The sequence below is a fragment of the Lolium rigidum genome, chromosome 4 (assembly GCF_022539505.1).
Source record: "Lolium rigidum isolate FL_2022 chromosome 4, APGP_CSIRO_Lrig_0.1, whole genome shotgun sequence".
Taxonomy (NCBI): domain Eukaryota; kingdom Viridiplantae; phylum Streptophyta; class Magnoliopsida; order Poales; family Poaceae; genus Lolium; species Lolium rigidum.
The window spans coordinates 121,844,110-121,850,504 of NC_061511.1; the positions used below are offsets into that span (position 1 = coordinate 121,844,110).

The 6,395-nt window shown below is 51.6% G+C and overlaps 1 pseudogene; it reads left to right on the forward strand.

Annotated features, from left to right (window-relative positions):
- Positions 1-1,783: 1,783 nt before the first annotated feature.
- Positions 1,784-6,176, forward strand: LOC124705484 (annotated as a pseudogene).
- The last annotated feature ends 219 nt before the right edge of the window (positions 6,177-6,395 follow it).

A 6,395-nucleotide genomic window follows, 5' to 3' on the forward strand; every position in this document is an offset into this window, starting at 1 on the left:
AGCATCTCTACAGGTGCCACAACCTTTTTCCTTCCGCTGCCCAGCTGCCCAGACCGGCGCCTCCGCATCTCTGCATCGCCGTCCGCCCAGCTGCCCAAACCGGCGCAGCCACATCTCTGCGCCATCGCACAGCCAGCTGCCCAGACTGGCGCCGCCGCACCTCTGCTCCGTTGCCCACTTAGTTTGGCGCTAGCTATGATGGGGCCGAAATTGTTCACGTTGGTGCCAGTGCGATTGACGACTAACCTCTCAGGCTGGTCATAGTGGGGAGTAACTTAGACTAGTAATATATGTCATGTTACTTAGTTTAGGTTACTAACCTTCATAGTGGGTAGTAACTTATATGTGGTGTCATGCGACTGTGTTATTTATTATGTTGTAGACTCATTTTGCCTTGGGGTGTGTGATGTTATGGTAACATAGCTAGTTACCATCTCACTCTCTTTCTTCATTTATTAGCATGCCATGTCACCAAAATTTCTTGAGATGTGTGATGTTACTAGCTATGTTATCGCCACTATGAGCGATCTCGAGCTATTCTATGCTGAAAATCGGTGACTTCGATTTGCACAATTTTGACTTCAACCTGGTTGACTTATACTAGGGTTCGATTTCCAAATAATTTTCCGGAAGGTGAGACGAGCATCAGTTTTACACAGGGGCGGAATCTTCAAAAACGAGGCGTTTCTCTATCCAGATCAATAACCGAAAAAGATTCCTCCTTCTTATCGTCCTTCTTTGTGCCTCTCTTCCCTCGCCCATGAGAGTCTCTTGTGAAAGGTCGAGCCGAGCCCAGAGCCTTCCCCGGCGCGCGGCTGCCGAGAAATGGCGGAGAAGAGGTACCGGAATCCCCTATGTACATAGTAATAGTAGGGTTCCACATGTAGGTCTAGTTTTCGGCGTTCTCACGGTGCGGAGAAGATCTCTGGATATCCTTGGCCGGATCTAGTGCGCCTGACGCTTCTCCTTCTTACCTTGAAGCTCCAACGGTCGGAGCTGGAGGTGGAGAAGGTGATCCTTGCCGGCATCTCCCTAAATAAGCTTAGTGTTAGGAGATTCAGCGCGCGATGGTCAGCGTTCGAGTTTGCTTTCACCTGCTCGCCATGGAGGCGAGGAAGGAAGTGGTTCAGTAACTTTGGTCGCTCGTGGCTTGATGCGGTGAAGGGGAGCAACGGTGCTTCTCTTTGGAGGTTCACCACGAGTCGGCGCTTCCTTTGTTGTCGTTCCTTATGGTCGAAGGCCGACCTCTCCAACCTCTCATGTTGGCTACGATGGCTTCTTCGGAGGGCGGCTTTCAACAATGCCTAGGCTCCCATGCGGCCATGCCACTTTGGAGGCTCTCTAGCTTCAGTGCAGTTTGCTTCCGCCTCCTCGTCCCAAGGGGTCTTGTCCCCGGTGACATTGAGGTTGGCTGCGCCGAGCTGAATCGCGGTGGAGAAGGAGGAGGCCTTGTTTTCATCTCCAGGTTATTGTACGAGTTACCTTGCGCAAAATGAATGGGTCTTGTTGCATTTTGATTTTTCTTTGAGGTCCTATTTGTAAAATGTACATAAGAAAGTTTCCCATGTTCAACATTTTTTTGTCAAAAAACTACACTACACCGCACCACCGTACACATGGAGGGGGCCCACAAGTAGTACTTGTCGACTGGAGTCAACCAAGCCGCCCATTAACCAGCCGCGCCGCCGGCATAGCTAAATCTGACCTCCCCCTCGCGCTGCTCGCCACTCCCCTCCCCTCCCGATCCCGGCGTCCCCGCCTCTCCCCTCCCTGACGGCGCGCTCCGTTCCGTCACCCAATGCCGACGCCAGAAGTTGCCCCCGCAGGCATCCTCCTCCTCTTCCTCCCGCTCCTCGTCCTCTTGGCTTCTGCCAGCGCCGCCAATGCCGCGATAGAGTCGGAGGCCTCGGCGCTCCTGGCCTGGAAGGCCAACCTCACCGACGCGGCCGCGCTGTCCAGCTGGACCAAGGCCTCGTCGCCCTGCTCCTGGTACGGCGTGACCTGTGACGCCGCCGCCACCCGCGTCGAGTCGCTCAGTCTCCGGGGCCTCGGCATCGGCGGCACGCTCGACGCGTTCGACGCCGCGGCGCTCCCGGCGCTCGCCAGGCTCGACCTCAACGGGAACAACTTCGTCGGCCCTATCCCGGCGAGCCTCTCGCGCCTGCGCTCCCTCGCCTCGCTCGACCTCGGCAGCAACGGGTTCGACGGCGCCATCCCGCCGCAGCTCGGCGACCTCTCCGGCCTCGTCGAGCTCCGCCTCTACAACAACAACCTTGCCGACGCCATCCCGCCCCAGCTCACCAGGCTCCCCAGGATCAAGCATTTCGACCTGGGCTCCAACTTCCTCAACATGACGGACTACAGCAGGTTCTCGCCCATGCCCACTGTCACCTTCATGTCGCTCTACCTCAACTACCTCGGCGGCAGCTTCCCGGAGTTCGTCCTCCAGAGCGGCAACGTCACCTACCTCGACCTGTCGCAGAACCTCTTCTCCGGGCAGATACCGGCTTCGCTGCCGGAGCAGCTCCCCAACCTCATGCACCTCAACCTGTCCATCAACACCTTCTCCGGCCGGATACCGGCGTCGCTGTCGAAGCTTGGGAAGCTCCAGGACCTGCGGATTGCCTCCAACAATCTGACAGGGGGCATCCCCGATTTCCTTGGGTCGATGTCCCAGCTCAGAGTTCTTGAACTCGGCAGCAACCAGCTCGGCGGTCGGATCCCGTCGGTTCTTGGCCAGCTGCGGATGCTACAACGCCTTGACATTAAGAGCGCCGGGTTGGATTCCACAATTCCACCGGAGCTGGGCAACCTTGCCAACCTCACTTTCATGGACGCGTCCGGGAACCAACTCACCGGTGTCCTGCCGGCGGCGTTTGCCGGGATGCGCAAGATGCAGGAGTTTGGCATATCGTCGAACAAACTCAGCGGTCATATTCCGCCGCCTTTGTTCACGAATTGGCCAGAGCTCATATCGTTCCAGGTGCAGAACAACTCGTTCAACGGGATGATTCCACCGGAGCTCGGCAATCCGACCAAGCTGAAAATCTTGTATCTCTTCAGCAACAACCTTACCGGCTCTATCCCCGCTGAGCTCGGCTTGCTGGTGAACCTGATTGAATTGGATTTGTCGGTGAACCAGCTCACGGGACCGATCCCCAGCTCGTTCGGCAACCTCACGCAGCTCACGAGGCTGGCGCTCTTCTTCAACCAGCTCACCGGCTCGATCCCGCCAGAGATCGGCAACATGACGGCGTTGCAAGTCTTGGACGTCAACACCAACCAGCTGGAAGGCGAGCTGCCCACCTCCATCACAGCGCTCAGAAATCTCAATTACCTCGCTCTGTTTGACAACCACTTCAGCGGCACCCTGCCACCGGACCTCGGGAAGGGACTGAGCTTTACCGATGCGAGCTTCGCAAACAACAGTTTCTCTGGCGAACTGCCACAGAGCTTGTGTGATGGCCTCGCCCTGCAGAACTTCACGGCGAACCTCAACAAGTTCAGCGGCACGCTGCCGCCGTGCCTCAAGAACTGCACGGACCTGTACCGGGTGCGGCTGGAAGGGAACCACTTCACGGGTGACATCTCGGAGGCGTTCGGTGTCCACCACAACTTGAACTACCTGGATATCTCCGGGAACAAGCTGACCGGCCGGCTATCGTCGGACTGGGGGGAATGCACCAATTTGACGAGCCTGGAGATGGATGGTAATCGCTTATCCGGCAGCATTCCAGCGGCATTTGGGAACATGACGAGCTTACAGAACCTCAACTTGGCTGCGAATAATTTCACAGGAGGTGTTCCATCTGAGCTGGGCCATCTCGGCCTCTTGTTCAGTCTCAATCTTAGCCATAACGCCATCTCGGGGTCAATTCCGGCAAGTTTGGGCAACAATTCCAAGCTACGGTCAGTCGATTTGTCCGGGAACTTGCTCATGGGGACGATACCTGTGGGCATTGGCAAGCTTGGTGATCTATTGTTTCTTGATATGAGCAAGAATATGTTGTCTGGGAAGATACCAGATGAGCTGGGCAATCTGGCTCAGTTGCAGATCCTTCTTGATCTGAGCAGTAACTCATTGTCGGGTGTCATCCCCTCGAATCTTGTGAAGCTGAGAACTTTGCAGAAACTGAACCTGTCGCTACAACGATCTCAGTGGTTCAATACCACAAGGGTTTTCTGACATGAGAAGCCTTGAAACAGTTGATTTCTCTTACAATCGACTCACCGGTGAGATACCTTCTATCCAGAACACATCAGCTGATGCCTACATTGGGAATTCGGGGCTCTGTGGTAATGTGCAAGGCATAGCTTCTTGTGACCACAGTTCAAGCAGTGCATCTTCAGGGCATCACAAGAAAATAGTCATTGCATCAGTTGTATCAGTTGTGGGGGTTGTGTTACTTGCAGCCATTGCTGCTTGCCTCATACTGATATACAGAAGGAGGCCTCGTGAGCCGAAAGTGCTGGAGGCTAACAGCAATGATGCTTTTGAGTCCATGATTTGGGAAAAGGAGGGAAAGTTCACATTCTTTGACATCGTGAATGCCACAGACAACTTCAACGAAATCTTCTGCATTGGTAAAGGAGGGTTTGGGACCGTGTACAGAGCTGAGCTTGCAAGTGGGCAGGTTGTGGCTGTCAAGCGGTTCCATGTCGCCGAGACAGGCGACATATCGGACGTGAACAAAAGAGTTTTGAGAATGAGATTAAGGCGCTGACAGAGGTTCGCCACCGGAATATCGTCAAACTCCATGGCTTCTGCACTAGTGGTGACTACATGTATCTGGTGTACGAGTACCTGGAAAGGGGCAGCTTGGCGAAGACATTGTACGGGGAGGACGGCAAAAAGAAGCTGGACTGGGACGTGAGGATGAAGGTAATCCAAGGGGTTGCTCATGCCCTGGCCTACTTGCATCATGACTGCAACCCACCCATCGTTCACCGAGATATCACTTTGAATAATATCCTGCTTGAATCGGACTTCGAGCCACGGTTGTGTGATTTTGGCACCGCAAAGTTACTTGGGTCTGCTTCTACAAACTGGACTTCCGTGGCAGGATCGTATGGCTACATGGCTCCAGGTACATTTCTTATGTATGCAATACTATATGTTTTTGCAATGGGACATATAAATGGACTATCCACTAATTTTTTCAATAAAGGACTATGTACTAATTACGTGATAGCAGTAAGCTTTCTCAAAAGAACTGGTGCTGCAGGATATAACGAGACAATATTGTAGATGCTTCTAGGCACTTCTGTTCTAAATACTTGAGAAATTTCGATCAAAGAATTAACTAGTAGTGTCAGCAACCTTGCTAATGTTTGTGTAATTTGGATGGAATGTCATTGCATATTTTCAAATTCCGCTAAATTCGGATACTACTTGGCAGTGTCATATTGGAGCAGCACACTAACATATGTCAGTTCTCGTTTTCTTCTTGCAGAGTTTGCATACACAATGAGGGTAACTGAGAAGTGCGATGTTTATAGCTTTGGTGTTGTTGCACTGGAGGTCATGATGGGGAAGCACCCTGGTGACTTGCTAACCTCTCTGCCGGCCATCTCCTCATCTCAAGAAGATGATTTACTCCTCAAGGACATACTGGACCAGCGTTTGGATCCTCCAACAGAACAGCTTGCTGAAGAAGTTGTGTTCATCGTGAGGATAGCACTTGCTTGCACCAGGGTAAATCCTGAATCCAGGCCTTCAATGCGATCTGTGGCGCAAGAGATATCAGCACATACCCAGGCCTACCTCTCCGAAGCATTTAGACTTATCACAATAAGCAAGCTAACAGACTACCTGAAGTGAGGTGACCTCTGTGCAGAGTTTTTGAACCTACACAGACACACCTGAAAATAGCACAGTTATTAATTCTGTAAATGCTGTTTTAGATCCTCAAGTATGTCAGTTTTACTGCCAAAGACTAATAGTAGGAGAACATATTGCGGTAACTGACTGATAAAATAGACAATAGCCAAATTATCCTAAAGATTGTCAATTGTGGAACAATGTCATTGCAGTAATGTTTGTAAACTTTTTAGTATTTTTCATTTGTACTATCTTATGCTCTTATTCTTTGTATTATCTGTCAAGGGCTAAACAGTACATGCAACATGTAACTTAAGATATATATACAATAAAAAGGCAACACGTTTGCGGTCTCTGGTAGTTGATCAGAAGATCTTGTCCCAGTGAATGATATATAGGCTCTGTGATAAATCATTTAGTTTCCTGAAAATATATTAGAATTGTTTAATGTGCTGTTGCATCAAGAATTCCACTGCAATTAACCAGAGTGTTGCTGGCAAAGATACCAGGTGAGTGCAACCACTTAGGCCCCGCTTTGGTTCACTTGTTTGCTTTCGGAGCTCAGGATTTTTCA